This window comes from Ursus arctos, unplaced genomic scaffold (assembly GCF_023065955.2).
Source record: "Ursus arctos isolate Adak ecotype North America unplaced genomic scaffold, UrsArc2.0 scaffold_23, whole genome shotgun sequence".
Taxonomy (NCBI): domain Eukaryota; kingdom Metazoa; phylum Chordata; class Mammalia; order Carnivora; family Ursidae; genus Ursus; species Ursus arctos.
In genome coordinates this window covers 29,914,255-29,936,219 of record NW_026622908.1, presented here as the reverse complement: position 1 = coordinate 29,936,219, position 21,965 = coordinate 29,914,255, and the positions used below count along the sequence as shown (strand labels likewise).

At 50.6% G+C, this 21,965-nt stretch overlaps 1 protein-coding gene across 2 annotated transcripts in view; it reads right to left on the bottom strand.

The window, feature by feature from the left end:
* Positions 1-21,965, bottom strand: part of TSPAN18 (tetraspanin 18) — a 180,301-nt gene that overhangs the window by 133,704 nt on the left and 24,632 nt on the right. For both annotated transcript variants that reach the window (XM_026512061.4, XM_057317299.1), the window contains exon 2: positions 15,275-15,351. The gene's annotated coding sequence lies outside the window, so the exon portion shown is untranslated. The remainder of the gene's footprint in view (positions 1-15,274; positions 15,352-21,965) is intronic.

Here is a 21,965-nt window from a genome sequence, read left to right as displayed (position 1 = left end):
CCACCCTTCTCTTCTCCCCCCGACAGACAGCAAACCAAACATCTGCAGTCCCTGGAAGCTTCCAGAAAGAGGCTGGCGAGGGGATGTTCTTAGCATGAACCATAGGGGCTGGATTCCTCGAGCTCCCAGTGTGCTAAGCCACAGAGCATGGAGACCAGAGTTGTCCGGACGCCTGATCGGGAGAAGGCACAGATGCAAGTTCCTTTTCCATGAAATGGGAAAGAAAACCCAGCAGATAGTTTTCTCTATATTAAATAAAGCAGCACTGACTGCATACACACAAAGACGTTCCAGGTATAGAGTTATCGGATACAGCACGACATGTTCAGTTCCGTTTGAATTTCACATAAAAAGAAGAAATTTTTTTAGCTTATGTCCCAGATATTACGTGGGACTCATATCGACGGGACATATTTAAACCAAAACCAAAAAATCTTCGTTGTCTACACCAAGTTCAAATTAACTGGGCAGCCTGTGGCTTTATTTGCTAGACTTACAGCAACCCCGTCCAGGAGGCACGGAGCTGAGAGTGGGCAGGGGAAGCAAGCTGCCTGTTGACAGCCAGCGAGGGGCCCCTGGGCCGGGCCGCTCAGGGAGGAGCCCAGAGAGCTGTTCCACGGCCTGGTGATGGTGAGCGAAGAAAAGCAGGAAACAAATGGGCCTCTTGTCCTGAGCAGGGCACTGAATGATTTCTCTTCCCTCCATGCTCTGTAATGTGGCTTTATTGTCTTAACAATAACAGTGTGAGCACACACACCCACGGAATGTTCGACTTTTCTTATCTTCGGGAGTCATCAGGTGGTTCGATCAGATTTCAAGTTCATTGAAGCCCAGTGGGGGTGGGGATGTTGAGAATTTTTCATCTCTGTATCTGAGAGGATGCTTAGTGAATGACAGAGGGAGGGAGGGAGAAGGGGAGGGAAAGGAGGAGGACGGGAGGAGAATGGGAGGACTTCTGAGGGCCACAGGAGCTCCCAGGCTGGGGCAGCCAGCTCTACTGCCCCAGGGCTCCTCGCTACCTCTCCTGGGTGGGGACTCCGCTGCAGGCCTGGGTGCTTTTTGGACAGCTGGCAGCACCAAGTCCAGCCTCCCCCGGTCTGAGGCCCCCTGCTCCCCAGGCCCCTGCATTTACCCAGCATGGGGACCCACTGCAGCACAGAGGGACAGGCCCGGGGAGCTCCCTGCAGGGACAGAAACCAGATTCTGCACCCTCTGCTCTGCCCTGGCCCTCTCTCACGGGACACACTTGCCTTTTGGTTTAAGTTCAGTTTAAACAGATGCTGTGTTCCTAAGAAGCCCCGTCTTTGAAGTCTGGGAGAAAATCTCAGCTCCAAAGGGACATTTCCTACCTAAAAGGCTCTCTGGGGAGTCTCAGCAGAAATAAAACCCAAAAGCCCTGGATTTTTATCTCTTGGTATTTATGAGATTTTTCATTAGAACGGCTGCCTTCACAGATTGCTCTGTGGAAGAAAAACAGAAGGAGAGAGAGGGAGGGAGGGGGCGAGGGCAGGGATCCCACTGAGCTGGGCTGGACACGTCCCCAGGAGGGATGCAGCCTCACAGCCATCAGGGCAGACCGCCCTGGAGGGCTGGAGCTTTCCAGAATGCTAGGCACCGTACACAGCCGGTTCTCGGAACCCGATGAGCCAAATACCTACCAGCTCAGGTTCTGCGCTGCCTCCTGCCTCCGTGAATACTGGGCACCGGGAAGGCCTGTCTGCCCCCATCCCGCCTGGTACTACTACCTGGTCATACAGCAGGCCCCACTACAGCGTCTCCTCAGCATCTCCTGAGAATATCCTGTCCACTCACCACCTCCCGGCCGCCCCCGGCAACACCTTCTGGAAAACAGCTCCCTATTGGTGTCCCAAGGACAGAGCAGCGGGAGCGGTGGGTGCAAGGTGTAGGTCCTGGGGAGAAACTGTCTGTAGGGTTTTCAAAAACAGACATAAAACTGACCAAACCTGACAGTTCTAAACAATGTCAGTGATAAATCACTCTGCCTTGAAAAAAGTCTTCGTCGTTCTAAACAATTGCTGTAATCACTGCTGAGTTCCGTTCTTTCCGAAGAAATCTGACTCATTTCTTTTGATCCCTGTACCTTATTTATTCCTAACAAGCAGTTTGTACCTCTTAATCCCCTTCGCCTTTCTTGCCCATCCCCCACCTCCTCCCCTCGGGCAACCTCTAGTTTGTTCTCCAGAGTCAGGAGTCTGTGGCTGGTTTTGTTTATTTCTTTGTTCGTTCATTTGTTTTGTTAATCACCGGTGTTTGCTTTGCTCTGACTTATTTCACTTAGCATAATACCCTCTCGGTCCATCCATGCTGTGCAGAAGGCAAGAGCTCATTCTTTTTTTATGGCTGAGTGATATTCCATCACACACACACACACACACACACACACACACACACACACATCTTCTTTATCCCCTCATCTGTCAATATTCACTTAGGTTGCTTCCATAGCTCGGCTATTGCAAACAATGCTATTGTGAACATACAGGTGCAGATATCTGTTCAAATTAGTGTTTTTGTATTCTTGGGGTCAACACCCAATAGCGCAATGACTGGATCGTATGGTATTCCTATTAATAATTTTCTGAGGAGGCTCCATACTGGTTTCCACAGTGACTGCACCACTTTGTGTTCCCCCCAACAGTGCACGAGGGTTGTTTTTTCTCCACATCCTCGCCACACTTGTTATTCTTGTCTTTCGGACACTCTACTACCCTTTTTGACTGGTGGCGAGGTGCTATCTCACCGTGGTTTGCGTTTGCTTTTCCCTGATGAGTGATGTGGAGCGTCTTTCCATGTGTCCACTGGCCATCAGCATGTCGTCTTTGGAAAAATGCCTATTCAGGTTCTTTGCCCATTTTTGGTTAAATCAGAATACTTGTTTTTCTGGTATTCATTTTATAAATTCTTCATGTATTTTCAATATTAACCCCTTATCAAATATATTATTTGTAAGTATCTTTTCTCATTCAGTAGGTTGCCTTGTCGTTTTATTGATGGTTTTCTTTGCTGTGCAAAGCTTTTTATTTTTGTGTTGTCCCAGTAGTTTAGTTTTGCCTTTGTTTCCCTTTGCCTGAGGAGACAATCCATAAAAAAATGGCTAAGGCCAATATCGGAGAGATTACTGCCTATGTTTTCTTTGAGTTTTATGGTTTCAGGTCTCATATTTAGGTCTTTAATCCATTTTGAGTTTATTTTTGTGTGTGGCATAAGAAAGTGGTCTAGTTTCATTTGCGTGTAGCTGTCCAGTTTTTGCAACACCATTGTTGAAGACACTGTCTTTTCCCCATTGTATATTCTTGCCTCCTTTGTCATAGATTAATGGACCATATAAGTGTGGGTTTATTTTCAGGCTCTCTATTTTTTTTTATTTTTATTTTTAATTTAAATTCAATTAATTAACATATAGTGAATTATTAGTTTCAGAGGTAGAGCTCACTGATTTATCAGTTGTATATAACATCCAGTGCTCATTACATCACATACCCTCCGTAATGCCCATCATCCAGTCACTCCATCCTCCACCCCCTCTCCTACAGCGACCCTCAGTTTGTTTCCTATGGTTAAGAGTTTTTTGCAGTTTGTCTCCCTCTCTGGTTTCATCTTGTTTTATTTTTCTCTGCCTTCCCCTGCGTTCCTCTGTTTTATTTCTTAAATTCCACATATGAGTGAAATCATATGATAATTGTCTTTCTCTGATTGATTTATTTTTGCTTAGCATAATACCCTCTCATTCCATCCACGTCATTGCAAATGGCAAGATTTCATTTTTTGATGGCTGAGTAATATTCCAGTGTGTGTGTGTGTGTGTGTGTGTGTGTGTGTGTGTGTGTATACACACACACACACACACACACACACACACACACCGCATCTTCTTATCCATTCATCAGCTGATGGACATCTGGGCTCTTTCCATAGTTTGGCTATTGTGGATGCTGCTGCCATAAACATTGGGGTGCAGGTGCCCCTTTGGATCACTACGTTTGTATCTTTGGGGTAAACACCCCATAGTGCAATTGCTGGGTCGTAGGGTAGCTCTATTTTTAAATTTTTGAGGAACCTCCGTACTATTTTCCAGAGTGGCTGTACCAGTTTGCATTCTTACCAACAGTGTAAGACGGTTCCCTCTCTCTGCATCCTCACCAACTTCCGTCCTTTCCTGACTTGTTAATTTTAGCCATTCTGACTGGTGTGAGGTGGTATCTCATTGTGGTTTTGATCTGTATTTCCCTGATGCCGAGTGATGTTGAGCATTTTCTCATGCATCTGTCGGCCATTGGAGAAATGTCTGTCCATATCTTCTGCCTTTTTCTTGACTGGATTATTTGTTCTTTGGGTGTTGAATTTGAAAAGTTCTTTGTAGATTTGGGATACTTCAGGCTCTCTACTTTGTTCCATTGATTTATTTGTCTATTTTTGTGCCAGATGCATACTTTTTTTGATTACAGCTTCAAAGTATATCTTGAAATCTGCGATTATAATAACTCCAGCTTTGTTCTTTCTTAAGATTGCTTTGGCCATTCGGGGTCTTTGTGGTTCCAAACAAATTTCAGGATTATTTGTTCTAGTTCTCTGAAAAATACTATTGGTATTTTGTTAGGAAATGCATTAAATTTGTAGACTACCTTGGGTAACATGGACATTTTAACAGTATTAATTCTACCAATCCATGCACATGGCATAACTTTCCATTTGTTTGTGTCGCCTTCATTATCTTTCATCAATGTCTTAGGTGAGTTTTCGTATGTATATAAGCTTCCAATGGGCATAGTTTTATTACTTGGAGTTTAATAGACATTGTGTGTATATGGAAGTTAATTCAAAGAACACCACTCATACAGCCAGACCCAACACAAGCTGATTCTGCTAAGCACGTTCATTTCAAGAATAAGGCTTCAGAATCACTGGAGTTTTCATCTTCAGCCCCTATGCCACTAGATATTCTCCCACACAAACAGTAGTTTTGAACTAAGCAATGATAGCACAGCGATTGCGAGGAGGAAGACAAAGAAACTGGATCATCACCAGTGCTGCCACATTTGCACAGGTCATTCTCCAAACTGCGGAGTTCACTCTTCTGAAACTTTCCTTGAGTATTTCTTTCTTTTTTCAAAATATAAATGAATGTAATTAAAAAGTGTGAACCCATTACTTCTTCCTTTTTTGTGCTGTAATGTTTGTTTGTCAACTGGCCTGGTTACATACATGAAGTTCTCTAAAAGGGAAGTTTCACTCTCTGCGTTTCTTTTCTGGCCATTATGAGAATTAACTTTATTTCACTGGTATTACCAAAAATAATTTTGTTGCATACAGGTACCAAAAAAAATCGTCTTCCTTGAGTGTCAAATACCCAGTTGCACCTGTTCTATTTTATGTCAGGCACCGAGAGCTTTCCAGCGCTTTCCTTCAGAGCAGGCACCATGCCCAGGGCTTGCTCTCAGAGTTGGCATCTCTTCATTCATGCCACTCAACAGCTCCCAGGACACTGCGAAAATAAGATCTGTCTCTCCTAGTGTCCGTAATGGGCCACGCACTGGGCAGCTCCAGATAGCCACCAGTGGGCACCTTCCCCAGGTCTCCAAAGACCCTGCATCCCCCATCATCTTCTCCATCTACACTCACTCCCTAGACGATCTCATTAAGGCCTGAGGTTTGAAATACTCTCTATACACTATGGCTTCCAAATTTGTCTCTCCATCCCTGACCTCAACCCGGAACTCCAGGTTTGTACCTCCATCCACATTCTGGCCACCTCCATCTGGACGGTTAATAAATGCCTCAACTTAAAATGCCCCAGAACAGAACTCAGTATGTTCCCCTCCCCCTCCAACCAAAGCCTAGCCCACCCAGGCTCCCATGTACAGGCACAAACTCTATGGTCATCCTTGACTCCTCCCCCACCCCTATCCAACCCATCCGTGGCTCTGGCAGCTCTACTTTCAAATAGATCCTGAATGTTGGGGCTTCTCCATCACCATTTTGTCTTTCCAGACCACTTCTTCTCGTGCCTGGATTCTAACATCAGCCTCCACTCTGGTCGCCCTGTCCCCTACAGCCTGTTCTCCACCCAGCAGCCAGAGCGATCTTGGTAACATGTCAATTTCATCCCGTCTCCTCCGTGCTTACTGGCTTCCCGTCACACTGAGAATCAAAATGCAAAGCCAGCCCTCACCCTGGCTGTTGGCTCCTCTGCTTCCACACCATCCTCACCCTACCCTGGCCTCCTCACTGGTCCTGCAACATGTCAGCCACCCACCTGCTCATGGCCCTGACTCTTGCTCTTCCCTTCACCAGGAAGGCTTCTCCCCCAGATGAAAGTCGAGGCTTCACTGCGTGCAGTTCTCTGCTCAAATGACATCCGATCAGGAAGGCCTTCCCAGCACCCATTACCCGAAACAGCAAACCCCTAGCCACTCCCTGTCCCTTCCTGCACCTTGCACTGCTTGACATTCAGTTTCTTTGTTCGGTCTCTCTCTCCCCACATAGAAGACAAGCACCACGAGGGCGGAGACTTTGCTGTTTTGTTCACTGTTATCTTGTCAGCATAGAGCGCAGTACAAGGTACACAACGCGGGCTGAACATATATTTGTTGAATCAATGAATGCGGGCTCACATTTGATATTTGCCTTCAAACTAACTCTGGGCTGGGTATTGTTGTCACCACGCCCATTCTGCAGATACGGAAACTAAGAACAGAGAACAGAAGGGATTTACCCCCATGATCCCTCAGACCGTGATAGATCCACAATCAAAATATGGGCTCCATAGAAGAGGAGATCAATAGAGAAAATCAACAAAGCCAAGAGCTGGTTCTTTGAGAAGATTGATGAAATCGACAAGCCTTTATAGCCAGGCTGACTAAGAAAAAGAAGAGAGAAGACACAAATCACTAATATCAAAAATGAAAGAGGGGCCATGGCTGTAGTTCCCACGAACATTAGAAGGATAAGAAAAGAATACAATTACTAATTTTGATCCACAAATTTGATAACTTAGATGAAATAGACCAAGTCCTGGAAGACACAAACTCATGCAAGAACAGACAACCTTAATAGGCCTGTATCTATTAAATAAATTGAATCAATAATGAATAACCTTTCAAAACAGGACACAGGCCAGATTCACTGGTGAATTCTACCACACATATAAGGAAGAGTGTGTCCCAACTCTCAAAAATCTCTTCCAGAAGAGACAAGCAGAGGGAATGCATTCTAACTCAAGCTCTGAAGCCAGCCATAACCCAATACCAAATCCAGACAAAGAAAAGAAACCTGCGGACCAAAACCTACATACAGATGTTTAGGGCGGCTTTATTCCTCACTGCCAAAACTTAGAAGCAACCAAGATGTCCTTCAGTAGGTGAACGAATAAATACACTGTGGTCCATCTAGATATCAAAATAGTCAGCGTGTAAAGAAAATTCCGACACCTGCTACAGCACAGATGACCACTGAGGACATTATACAAAGTGAAATAAGCCAGTGACACCCACACACGCACATACATACATACACCCACCCCCACACACAGACACACAAAATAACCCCAAAACCCAAATACTGTATGAGTCCATTTATATAAGGTCCTCAGAGTAGTCAAAATCATAGAGACAGGAAGAAGAAGGGGGGTTGCCAGGGGCTGGGAGGAAAGGGATTCAAATAGGGAATGAGTCTTTAGCGAGTATAGAGTTTCAGTTGTACAAGATGAAAAGAGCTAAGGGGATGGATGGTGGGGAGGGCCGCACAACAATGTGAGTGTATTTAATACCACTCAACGTACACTTATAAATGGTTAAAGCGGTAAATTGTTTTTTAAAGATTTTATTTATTTATTTATTTATTTGACAGAGATAGAGACAGCCAGTGAGAGAGGGAACACAAGCAGGGGGAGTGGGAGAGGAAGAAGCAGGCTCATAGCAGAGGAGCCTGATGTGGGGCTCGATCCCACAACGCTGGGATCACGCCCTGAGCCGAAGGCAGACGCTTAACCGCTGTGCCACCCAGGCGCCCCAAAGCAGTAAATTTTATGTTATGTATATTTTACCAAAATTAAAAAAAATGGGGGGAAAATGAGCAATTGAGTCATGAGACGACATGGAGGGAGCTTAAAGGCATATTTCTTTTTTTTTTTTTCATTTATTTATGTATTTGAGAGAGAGAGAGAGAGCGTGCACACAAGCGAGTAACCCCCAGAAGTGCAGAGGGAGCGGGAGAGAATCCTCAAGCAGACTCCCCTCTGAGCACGGAGCTGGACGGGGGGCTCCATCTCAGGACCCTGAGATCGTGACCTGGGCCAAAATCAAGGGTCAGACACTTCACTGACTGAGCCATCCAGGAGCCCCTTAAATGCTTATTTCTAAGTGAAAGAAAGCCATTCTGAAAAGGCTGCACACTGTAGGATTCCAACTACAGGGCGTTCTGGAAAACGCGAAACTATGGAGACAGTAAGATCAGCAGCTTAGTGGGGAAGGAGGGACGGACTGGCAGAGCACCGAGGATTTCTAGGGCAGGGAAACTATCCTGCAGGACGCGGTCGTGGTGGCTACCTGTCACGATACATTTATCCAAACCCGCGGAATGAAGGCCCGCCACGAGCCGTGAAGCAGAGCGCGACCCACGGGCCTCGGGGGATACCAGTGTGTCAGTGCGGCCTCACTGGGGTAACACAGGCACCGCGGTGCTGTGGGTTGTCCCTAGTGGGGAGTCTGCAGGTGACTGAAGACAGGGACACTATGAGAACCCCCTGCATTTGCCCGCAAGTTTGCTGGGAACCTCGAATGTTCTAGAACATAATGTCTCAAAAAAAAAAAAAAAAAGGCTTCAGGGTCCAGAGCTCAATCTCCTTCCTCCAGCCCACAGTGCCTTTCTAGCCTAACATAACCCTGCCCATGCCCCGGGGAGGGAGACCCCTTGGTGACCCCCAAGTCCCAGGGGATGACGTCACTCATGTCTTCCCGCATCAGCAGCTCTGGACAGATAATTAAAGCACCCCAGCCAACAGAACAGCACTGCCGGCTGGTTTGGGCTTTGCCCTTTATTTTTAGGCTGTTAATGACAATATATTATTTCACACTCTTAACTAATGAAAGAGGCAGCTGGGCACAGCAGAATGATCACCAGACCGGGTGAGAACGACAGGCTAGGCCCAGCTCTGACATACCCAATAGCTGTGTGACCTTGAGCAAGTCACTTCCCCTCTCTGTTGCTGACATGCATGTGATAACGGTGTTCCTACTTCCTCCTTCTTTGCCACACCTGGCCATTTGGCTTCAGCTGTGAGTCACAATGTGACTAGAGGTCGTTACCAAAAAAATAAGAAGAAGAAGAAAGCCTCTTAAGGGCATGTTCTCAGTCTTGCAGCAGGAGCCAGAAAGAAATGATTTGCTCCATCTTTAGATGAGGGAAATGAAGACTTATTAGTCCCTCTCCATGATGTCAAGGAGTCGTCACTCCACAGAAGGAAGGGGTCTGTCTGGCCTCGCCCTCATAGCCACCCGTGTCAGGGAAACAGAGCATCTCCCGGGGAAATCTCCACTGATTTTGTCTCCTACCAGGGACAAGGTTGTGTCCGGCCCTAGGATGAACTTTCTTGTGTAAATTTAAAACACTTGAAAAAGGAAGGAAAAGGTTTGGGATGGAAAGTATCCAAGAGGGCAGAAAAAGACCAGGTTGCTCTCACGAGTTACATATGCACACAGGGCTGGCCTGAGGCCAGAAAGTTCTGGCAGACGTTGGGCTGAGTGAGCAGGAAACTGGGGTGGTGAGAACCTGTCATCCTGTCCCCTCACACACGTGTCCCAGCCAGAGAGCGATGGGGAAGCCAGGAGGGAGAGGAGGCCCGGGGGCTGGTGTCCCATCCAGCCCTGAAACTCAGGGCTGGCACCCCATCTGTCAGAATTGCGGAAAAATGAATGGTGGGGTTCCGATGGTACAGCTAATGATACCCACCCTTTCTGGAATGTTGCCTCCTTCCCCGGTGGTGGGCTACACACCTGATAGTCATCATCTCATTGAATCTCGACCATGAAGCCTGTAATTGCAATGACTGTCTTCATATAACAGGAGAGTAAACGGAGTTCTTTTGCCCAAGTAGCTAAATGAGAGAGAGCCCCGACATTCCTCCAGTGCCGAAGCTGTGCTCTCCCTCCTGAGTGAAACTGCCCCCTGATTTACAAACACTAGATGGAAAATGATGTCCATAGCAAGAGTGAATCCCTTTTCTACCTGGCCAAGAGAAAGATGGGAGCTTTACTCCAACCGGGATGCGGGAGTCATTGGCCCCGATGCCACCGTGGCTGCATGAATAGAAGTAAAAGGTCTGGACCAAGGGAGGTGCTAGTCCCACCCACCTTGGCTGGAGTCAGAACACAGCCGGAGCTCCGGCCTTGGCTCTGAGGGCTGAACTACGGAAGTGTCCAATTCAGGCTAGAGCCCCCCCAGAGGAGGGTCAAGAGAACAGGAAGTCAGGAGTGCACTGAAACTGCGTCCTCGGAGGGAGGTAGAGGTAGCGATGACCTTTCAGCAGCAAAGGGTGAAGTGTGTGAAGTGGGGATGCCGGATAGCAGCCCGGAGGGAAGCAGGTGATGCTTCTTCTCTGCAGGCCCCCAAAGCAGATCTGGGGCAAGCGGACAGAGGGTACAAGGAAATACATTTCAACTCAGCAGAATAAGACACTTTAACCTGTCACAGCCCACCCAGGGCAGCCCAAGGCAGCACAGACTGCAAGGGAGGCCATGCGCCCCAAGTCCGCAGAGACAGGTGGACAGGAAACTGACAACCACGCGGCCGGTCCTGTGCGGTGGAGACTTTGCCAAGCGTTCGGTTGCCTTTAAGCCCCTCCCAGCCTTTGCGGAGCTGACCTGTTGACCCTCGCTCACCCCTCTGCACAAGCAGCAGAGAGTACTGACCTACCTCACAGAGGCAATGAGGGGCTTAGAGAGGTCAAGCAACCTGCCCAAGGTGACGCAGTGGAGCAGAGCTGGTGACGAGGACCCGCGTCTTCCTCCAAATCATACGGCGGGGGGCGGGGGGGGGGGGGCGCGGAGGGGAGGCAGGAGGTTAATCGAGCTCAGCTGGAACACCGGCTTCCATTCTCACCTTTGGCATCTCCAAGGCCTTCCCAGGATGCGGGAGGATCAGAACCTCTCCCTAACTTCTCTCAATTCCATCGTGATCTCTTTACCCCGATAACCATGGCTTTACTTCAGGGCTGCATTCTCTCCATGCTGCATTCCCCTAGATCATTCTGGAAGCCTCCCAACTGCCTTCATCTTCCTCGTAAAATCCAGGGACATTAGGTGGTACATTAGAATCACCAGGGAGCTTTAAAATATAGTAGGGCTCCTCTAAATTACACATAAAGTTATAGTAATCAAAACAGCATGGTATAGGCTTAAGGATAGATACAAAGACCAATGGATTAGAACTAAGAATCCAGAAACAAACCTATACACTTACTGATTTTCAATAAGAGTGCCAAGACTATTCAATGGGAAAAGAATAGTCCTTTCAACAAGTGGTGCTGGGAGAACTGGATAACCACATGCCAAAGAATGAAGTTGGGCCCCTACCTCACACCATATACAAAAATTAACTCAAAATGGATCAGTGACCTACATATAAGCATCCCAACTGCCTTCATCTTCCTTGTAAAATCCAGGGACATTAGGTGGTACATTAGAATCACCAGGGAGCTTTAAAATATAGTAGGGCTCCTCTAAATTACACATAAAGTTATAGTAATCAAAACAGCATGGTATAGGCTTAAGGATAGATACAAAGACCAATGGATTAGAACTAAGAATCCAGAAACAAACCTATACACTTACTGATTTTCAATAAGAGTGCCAAGACTATTCAATGGGAAAAGAATAGTCCTTTCAACAAGTGGTGCTGGGAGAACTGGATAACCACATGCCAAAGAATGAAGTTGGGCCCCTACCTCACACCATATACAAAAATTAACTCAAAATGGATCAGTGACCTACATATAAGCACGGAAACCATAAAACTCCTAGAAGAAAACTAAGGGATAAATCTTTATGATTTGGATTTGGCAATGGATTTGTGGGTATGACACCCAAAGTGCGAACAACAAAAGAAAAAGTAGATAAACCGGAACCCGGGGATAGGTTCTCTTGGGGCAGCCAGGCTTCTGTCATCCCCTCCCCACCACCTGCTTCCTGCTGTCAGATTTCAGGAGGAGAAAGATCCCCACGCTTCCTAGAACCTGCCTTCACTGGCTCGCTCAGCCTGCTACAGAGCACTGGCTGGGAGACTGAAAACATCAGGGGACTTCTCTTTCCCCCTGAGCTCTGAATTCCGTGCAAAGCTGGGTGGAGAACGCAGAAGGAGGGTCACCATGAGTGTCACGGGGTGATGCTGTGAGTCCTGCAGGGGGCCTCGTGGATCCTGCAGGTACCTCTGTGGGTGCTCTGGGGCATCGCAAAGGTTGTACGGGTGCTGTCATCGGCAACACGGGAAGCCACCGGGCCACTGTGGGGTGTGGCTGTAGACCTCGTGGGTGTAGAAGGGTGCCTGCCACATGGGCCCTGTGGGTGCTGTGGGGTGCTGTGGCCAACACACTGCCCTTGGGACAGGAGCCCTGTGTTTAGGTCCCAGTCTGACTGCTTTTTGGACATGAAACCTGGAATAATTTACCACTTTGCTGAATCCCAGCTATCCTCACCTATAAAGAGCTTATTAACGCCTGCCTCTTGGGGTGTGAGGAGGAGCAGCGGTTATCTACAGAAAGGATCCAGTAAATGTCGTCGGGACTGAAGCGCAAACCATGGGATAAAGCTCAGGAAAAGCCGTTCACACCCAAGGTGGCCCCACACCCCAGGGTGTCAGAACAGAGAGCTGACACAACCCAGGCCCCGCTCTCAGCCCTTTTTTAGACCACATGCGGAAAGAGGTATGTGTCTCCACGGTAACCTCCCTGTTTGGTCACAAACACCCAGCTCATCCATCCCAAGAGCCCAAGACTCTTCAAGGGGGTCACCCTGGGAGGCCACATTATCCCGGGGGCTTCTGTCATTCAAAGCAAGCAGGAGGGTCCTGCTGGCGTGTTCCTCCCCGTCACAGCCACCCAGCGAGGTGCATGCCATCTGCCCATTTGATGAGAAAACTGAGACTCTGGACACCAAATCATTCCCCCGGAGTCAAACAGCTACCGAAGAGCAGAGTCCGCCAGTCGGGCCCCCAAGCCCAGCAGACATTTCCCACGACGGCACACGCTGCCTGCCTCCCGCTGCTGGTCCTGTGTTTTCCCCGTGACTCTACACCGATGTGTTTCCTAGCTAACCAGGGGGGCGAGGCCGAATCGCTTTGCTCCCCTGCCACCTTCCTGGAGGTAAACCGAGAACAAAAGCACCCTTGCTGCTTTTCTCTGTACTTAAAGAGATTCCTGCCTCTCGCGCACCGAGGCCCGTGGCTTCGCCTGATGGAGACACATCCGTGGCAGAAAAGTCCTGGGGACATGAAGCTTTTCCTGGCTCGCTTCAGCGCCTTCTCCTGATTAAGAAAAGCGTGTGGGATCCTGGCGCTGCGATAGGCAGCGGCTTCCTGTGGGGAGCCGGGCGGGCCGCCAGGAGGCTGACGGTTGAGACTCCCACCCGGGCAGCCAGCAGGGCGGGGTGAGCCGCACGACACATGGGCCTCACGCTCCTCCGCCGCTGTCTCCCCGGGGCCCCGCCTGGCCTTGCGTTATCTGCCTCTGGGAGCCAGCCACCGTGCCTCGGATTCCGGCCTGACACCTCCTGGCCGCCCGCCGCACACTCCAAAAGTGAAAGGATGAGCCCAGAGGCCGGGGAGGTATCAGATCGGTGGCTGGTAAAGTGGCCCAGAGGCAGCTGGAACCGTAGATGGCATCACCCGGCTGGGCGCAGCACCCCACAGTGCGCACGCGCCATCGACCCTCAGAGCAGCAGTCTTGGGGTGGGAAGGCGGGCTGGGGGGAAGGATCTGTACCTCCTTCATCTCCTCTTCTCCCCAAGACAACCCCATGGCTAGGGTTATGCTCCCACTTTAGAGGTCAGAAAACCAACACCTGCAGAGATGTCACGATGAGCCCAAAGTCTAGGATAAGGAAACAAATCATTTTTAAGTCCTATCAAGCAATGTGATTTCACGAGGTGACTCTGGCTTAAAGGATGTTAACCTTAAGATTCAAGTCACAGTCACTCAAAGGAAAATACACGAGAATTGTAGGGTTGTTTAGACAGGGCTTCAAATCTCCACCGTATCTCACTCGCTGCTGTGTGACCTTGAGCAAGTTACGTAACATCTCTGAGGACTGGTTCTCTCCTCTCTAAGATGGACGTGATTTTAGTGCCAAGACCACAGGGCTGTTAAGAGGACTGAATGGACGGTGCGGGGCTTGTGCCTAGCACAGCGCCTGGCATACAAAAGCCCTTAGTCAGTGTTGGTTGATCTGATGCTTCCCGTCAGCCAGGCCTCAAACTCAGTCCATCTACACCTCAGACTCTGGGGTCTTTCCACCAAGGGTCTGAGGCATCCTTTGGCCAAGACTGGCAGTCAAATCTCCTGAGTTTCCAAATGCCCCTCCTCTCCACAGCCTTTCCCAAGCTTCGACCCCCTCCCTGCTTCCCTGCTGCCTCACCACACCCATCACTTCCTCTGGTTCAGCCCGGGGCTGGGAACCTCAGAAACGGAGGCCATGAGGCCTGGGACTGAGATTCAAGTCACTACTGCCCATTCTACCGATGAGAAAACGAGGCCCCATGAGAGAAATGGCTTCTAAGGACTCTTGAAGCACAATGGTGGTACAGACTGGGCCAGAGGACAGATGTCCTGGCTCTTCATTCGGAAATCTTCCATGAGGCCACACAGCCCATCACCAGTCCTGGAATTGCAGGCAGCCCAAGAAGCTTCCAGAACCCAAAAAGCAAACCTCCCTTGGAGGGCTCACTGCCTCCATGCTTCAACCCTCACTTCCTGGACTGACCCTGAGGAGCAACCATGATGGGTAGCCCACTCATGGGGCGGCTGCCAGCCCCAGTGAGACCCCACCTTGGCTCCAGCCTCTCTCTCCTCACGCCTCAGCTGTGCTTGCCAACCCTGAACAAATGTCTGAGGTGGGGAAAAGAGGGAAGCCGCCCTTTGCTTGCCCTGCCCAGCTGACAGCTCTCTCATTTGGCAATGGAGGGTTTGTTGAGTAGAAAGAGAAGAGGAGAGAAGATCAGACTCTTATTTGAATAAGATGCTGCCACGTTGCCATGTGGCCAGATCATACCTCTTTCAACTGGCGTCTGTTCCTTCCAGGAGAGTGAGAATTCTCTTGAGGTGTCTTCTGATGGCTTCAGGTAAACTCTAGAAGGAGAAGAGAGAGACATAAATTTTAAAAAGGCAACAGCTAGTGGGGCCTGTGGCTGCTGGGGGCCACCTCAGTTCAGGTGCGCGCCCGCCCCCTGGTTCCTGCTCTCTCCTTCCGGCTCTGCAGGCGCAGAAGCCAGACAGGGCAGCCGCGGCCAGAAAGCCAGAACTAAGCACCCGGCCCCTCGGAGGCTTCCAGGATGGCGTCCCCAGAGCCTGCGGATTGGCACGTTTTCAGTCTTCCAAAATCAGCCCAGAAGCCTGTACAGTGCGCACGTGATGACATCACGCCCGCTAATCACAACAACACATCACATTGCTTTGCTTCTGGCGAGAACATTACCAACTCGTCACCGAAACTCCTTTCTCCTCAGGCGGAAAAAAGGCCTTCTGAGTAATTGTGAAAATGTGAAGGAGAATTAATCATTGCTTAATGAATGCAGGCTTTGGGGGCAGACCAACACTTTCCAGATCTGGTATCCATGAAGAGATAAATAATAAGAGGATAGGTCTACGGTAGTGAAAAAAAACAACTCAGCCCCAGAGTGCAGGGCCCAGAAGTCCGGCCTCTCCCCCACTTCCTCTCTGTCAGTTTGACGGAGAGCCCCCAGGTCACAGGAGAAGGATCAAATTCGCCACGTCCAGGCCACATACCTGCCAGCCATGGCTGAGGCCAGTCCTGGGGGCTGGCTTGTTCACACGCACAGCTGAGGAACAAAAGAGCAAAGCTGCCAGTGCAGATGGGACAGCCGAGTCCCCTGACCCCCAAATCTCCCAGACTCCCGCCCCCCAGGACCGGCCGCACAGTAGAAGCCCTGGTCAAGTTTCACGTTGTCTATTTGCCCAAGGCGGTAATGCTGAAACGGGGCAGATCCGGGACCAGAAGTCAGGTCCGTGACAGGTCGAACCTGGCATCAGTACCACGTCCACAGGGGGAGAGACGCGGCCACGAGAGCAGTGAGCTCTAGGTCTGCTCTACGGATCCTAGCTCAGTGCACATTGCGCGTAACTTCTCAGGACTCCCTGCCAACCGATGGGGAACAGGGCTTGGCCAGAGGACGTGACCCCAGTTGGCTATCTTTGCCTCCAAAGTCTACCCAGGCAGATTAGACCCAGGGAACCTCACATCTCATGCAGCAGACGAAGGTTACAATCAAAGGAATTCATGATTTATATACGTACACATGTCCATATCCATCTGTAGACAAAGACAGGCACCTGTCGGTAGGGAGACGGGGGTATACGTATACAACTGATCGCAGCTACAAAAGTGAACGTTCTTCCTCATCCGTCCACCGTATTTAACAGAACCATTGCAAAATCTTTGTAACACGACCCTCTAGGCTTTATGCTGTGTAACCCCTTACGCGTGTGTGTGTATGTGTGTGAGAGCACGTGACTGCATGGGCCCCCATGGAGCTGGTGTGTCTCTTTACACAAATGCAATCTTACCACACACGTTCTGCACCCCCAGCTAGCAGCTGCTCTCATGTCTGCCCATGGATCTGAAAAACTACAGATCTTCCTGGGTCTTCTGCCTCCTCATAGGTGTGGACCATCATTTATTTCTCTCCCACCTTCAATATGCGGGGTATTTCCACTCCTAGCCGTTACAACCTTGTTGCCACCATCCCCTTCCCAGTTACATTGCCGTGTGGGAATGTTCTAGCAAGTCCACAACCCGGATGCCTGGAAGTGGGACGGCGGGGCAGGGGTTCTGCACATTCCACATTTGAATAGCTTCTGACAAACCACTTTCCCCAAATAGTGGATCAATTACTCCCCGAAACAGCAGGACAGAAGGAGCCTCCTTTTCTTGGGTGTAAATTTGCACCCAGAGCTCTTCTGCCTGCCGAGTTGTCTTTCTGGTCACCTTCCAGGAGCCGGGAAGGCCGAGTCCCCCAGACAAAGGGAGGCATTTGTATCTTGGCTCCCACAAGACGGCCACTGCTCCGCTGCCTGGGGACGTGTCTGAGGAACTCGGGCCCACCTGAGCCGGGAACTACATTTACGGGCTCGGAACTGATAATGAGCTTTTATGAGCTCTGGGGACCACGAGGAACACGTATTAATGTCAAGCGTGCCCATCAGCCACGCAGCCTGGGTGAATGTCACACATTAACAAAATTAAAGGCTGCAGCCACGTCGGGAAGGAGCTGCAGGCTGCGTGTCAGGCAGCGTGGGCCGGGCCTGTCAATAATAAAATTACTTTCCAGGCTTTGCACTCCTGAGCCCGAAGCTGTCTCCCGTCTTCGATGGAATTCTGCCTTGCTGCAGCCGGAGAGGAGATTAGTTTATTACCAGTCTGCCAGGAAAGGCAAAACCCAGCACTAATCCTAATTCCCATTTAAGCAAACCTGCATTATGTGAGGGAAACCAGCTGGGCTCAGAATTTCTTCCCCCTCCCCGGAGATCTCATTCCATCCCTCTCCTCTCTGAGGAGGACGAGAGGGGGGTCACCACAGATGTCAGAGCAGGAGCCCTCCTGGGAGCGGGAAAAGAATCCCAGGGTTTTGGGCCAAGAGGGGGAAAGGCCTGGGTAACAAGAGGCTGCATCAGAAGACGATGGGCTGGGAGACGGTGCTCACCATGGACCCGGTCGTCCCCGGCTATGGGAAGGAAAAGCCACCACCCTCCCAGCCCCAGGCTCGCTCTTGCCTTGAACAAAGATGCCCTGAGATCTTGAGTCCACCTCTGACGAGCTCTGGCTCTGTGAGCATGTGACCTCCCTGCTTCAGGCCTCAACGCCTCATCTGGGAAACCGCTAACCACAGCTGATAGTTCCTACGATGTTGTGAGGATCACGTGAAAAATGGACAGACAGGACCCTGGAGAGCCCGGCACACACCACCCTGTTTCTTGAATTAAGATTCCTCGGGTTGGGGGCGCCTGGGTGGCACAGCGGTTAAGCATCTGCCTTCGGCTCAGGGCGTGATCCCGGCGTTATGGGATCGAGCCCCACATCAGGCTCCTCCACTAGGAGCCTGCTTCTTCCTCTTCCACTCCTCCTGCTTGTGTTCCCTGTCTCACTGGCTGTCTCTATCTCTGTAGAATAAATAAATAAAAAATCTTAAAAAAAAAAAAAAAGATTCCTCGGGTTGTAACAACACCGTTATTTGATCGCCTCGCTTAGTTAATTACGACACGGCCCTTCGTGCATGACATGTCCTGGTTTCGGAGACCTTAACATAGAAAAAATAAAACAAAGGGTGCCTTGAAATCCACGAAATAAAGGAGGCACTCGATCAAGGGCAGGACACGGGATGCCTAGTAGCCAAGTTCTCCTGTTGTCTAAGGTCTAGCTCAAAACTTTTATCTTCTTCCTTCCGAGCAAAGCAAAGCTGCTGTGTGTGTGGGAAACCAGCCCTCGGTGTGTAAGACAAATCCTGAGAGGTACTTCGGTGTCCTGGATGAGACCCAGCCGAGGGGCTCGAATCTCTAGGTAGATGTTTCCCGCTCTAGTTTTAAACCGAAACGGACCCCACGTACACACTGGTAAATGCGCCACGAGGACACAGCCTCCTGAGCCTTCACGAACTCAGCACCCGCGTGACGCGCCCACATCCCAGACTCCTCTCTGGTTTCCCAGCCCTTGTTTCTCCCAAGTCACCCGTGACCCTCCTCCTTCGCGGCCCCTGCCTGTCCCTGCCTGGGCTGAGCCTGACCGTTGCCCGTCGGCTTGCTGCAAACGGGTTCCTGGCTGGTCCACTAGCCTGCGGCCTTGTTCCCTCCAAACCGCCCTCTCGTTTGCTGTCAGACTGAGCCCACAGAGGTGTCTCTCTCTTGCTTCAGTGGGTCCCCTGGCTTCCCTTTGCCTATACACAGGCCTTTGATCATCTGAGCCCCACTTGTCCTTTCCAGGCCCTTCGGGTCCCCACAATACGCACAGACCCCACAGTCAAACTGAACTCACTGGGACCCACATGCCCCACCGGCATGCTCGGCCCAACCTCACTGCTGCTCACTTCGCCTGGCAGTCCCTTCTTCCTTTCCCAACCCTGAACTCTGCCTCCCCTTCCACTCTCCAAAACACCTGGCCAACTCCTACTCATCCTTCAAAACCTTCCTTCAGTATCTCCTCTGAGAAACCTCCCCAGGGCTCCACAGGCAATGATTAGTCACTGTTCTCTGGGCTCCAATAACAATGTGTGTGTGTAGGTAGTCAAGTCAGCATCATACGATTTCTCTCCTCTACCAGACTATGAGTTCCTCAAGGATAGGGATGGTCCTTACTGCCTCTGAGGTCCCAGTTCCTGACTCAGCAAATAAAGCTGGATGGATGGATAGCTGCTAGGATTGATGGATGGATGGAGGAGGAGAGAACGGATCTATAAAAGAGCTTGAATGGTGGGAGGGAGGAAATGGGTCATAGTTAGTTGCAGGAATGGATGAATAGCAGGGATGGATGGATGGATGGATGGATGGATGGATGGACGGATGGACACACGCATGGAGGGATGGATAATAGCAGGGATGGAGGAATCAGGGATGGATACACGGCCAGGTGGAAGGGGAACGCATCTATAAAAGGACGGGTGAAATGAACAGCGGGAAGACGGAACTAGGTTAACAGGAGGAGAGAAGGAATAAATGACTCAACCACTTGTATAATTTTCTCTGGACCCTGGAGGGCTGAGCCTCCGGCAGCTACGGGCAGGGCCTTGCTTTCTCCCTCTAGAGTTTATGGATCTGTGCAGAGACCACTCGCTCGAACATCGGCAGCCCCCCGCTCTGCCCATCTCACCTCACTGCCCTAGCTGTGGACCCACAAGATGAGGCCTCAGGAAGGAGGGGTCAGAGTTACGTCTTGCCTTGGTCTTGATCCTGGCGGTGCAGACCAGTGCTACAAGGAGATCGAAGTTTCCCTGTGTCCGAGTCCAGCCCCAGCCTGTGGAGCAGGCGGTTTGCCAGCCGCTGGACAGGTTTGCGGGAGGCCAACTGTGTGGTCTGGAGCGGATGGATGGCTGCTGATGGGGGTGGCATCCTCCCTTGCAAAAATGCCATTTGGGGGACCCTAAAATGGCCAAAGGGCCGGGCGACAAGGACAGCAGGGCACCCTTTGGATGGTTACCTGTGAGAGGACTTCTGGGAGAACAAAGTGCCTCTAGAGCCTGCTGTCTGTCTGCAGCGTGGGGCAGGGCAGGCTGCAGGTGGGGAGCCCTCAGCACTGAAGGGTGGGCCACAGACCAGGCTTTCATGGCCCACAGGCCTGGGTTTGAATATCAGCGATGCCAAGGTCACAGGTGACCTTGGCGAAGTTCCTTATCCCTCTAAACCTCAGGTTATTCACCTGCAAAGCGTAGACAATCACAGTCCTCCCCCACTGGCCTGAGCTGGGGGTCAGCAGAGCTAACGGGCTGTGCGTGATTCCCACGGGGCCCGGCACTAGCAGGTGTTTGATCAATAGAGAACACGGGAATTACATAAAACAGAGTCTGCTGCCACTTTCTGGGAAAGGGGTAGTGGCCATGATCAGTGGTTCCAAGTGATACTCTCCAGACCCTTCCCTCTCTCCCTCGGGGGTCCGCACGAAGAACAGATGGAGTTTATGTGTCATACACACCGTAACGCTTAGCTCATGGCAGCCAGACTTGCTCATATTTTATACATTACACTCCCAGGTGATGTGGAAGATCACTGATTTACGGTTGGTGTCCTAGAACCGCAAGTCGGTAGGAGTTTAGGGGAGGTGAAAGGACGGCTTCCTGGAAGAGGCAGCAAGGACAGAAGGGAGGGAGGGAGGGAGGTGATCAGCCCAATGGTAAGTCTTTTACTGGCTAGCTCCTGCCAGCAATGCCTCTCTCCTGTGCTTTACGCTCCCCTCACTTGCTTGCTCTCTCTCTCTCTCTCTCTCTCTCTCTCCACTCCTTCCCCCACCTCTGCCCCTCTCAGCCTCTCTCTGTCTGCCCCCCACCCATGTTAGCCACCCTACATCTCTCCCTGGCTCCTAGGTGGAACAGCCATCCTTCTGAGCCCCCTGACCACAGAGACGCTTGGTCATGTGCCCCAAGAAGCCCGGAGGCCAGCTCAGCCTTGGCCCCTCTCCCCCCACGATGCCAGCCTGGGCCACTGCCAGCAGATGCATGGCATGTTGACAGATAAAAGTGCTGCAGTTTATGGCCCCAAAGCAAAGCCTGGGCTTTGTGTTGCTGTATTTTAAATTGGCAATGCAGGGGGGTGATGTGGGGGTAGGGAGAGGAAGAGGAGCCAAGACACGTTTGGGGATGAGTTCCTGCTGGGTTCGGTGACTCAACAACGATCCTCACCCCACCCCCACCCCCCACAGCCCGCAGCCCTTACTGCAGCCGCCTGCCCTAGCCCGCTTTGCCTTGGTCTCTGCTTCCTCTCCACCTGCCCTTGACTCGCTGCGGGAGGGAGAGCGCTTCTCTGCGCTGCCTGCCCTGTCATTCAGCCCCACCACCCTCTGTTTCCATAATGAGTCCCAGAATGGGCCTGCTACGTGTGCCCCAGGGTCACAGTGGGGCTGAGGTGGGAACCCTGACATCCTCAGAAAAACTGGGATATTTTTTTCTTTTTTTCTTTTTTTTGGCTTGGGTATAGAGGGCCACTCCCTGATTGGAACTGGGCACCGCGCATAAGGCGCTGGCCCC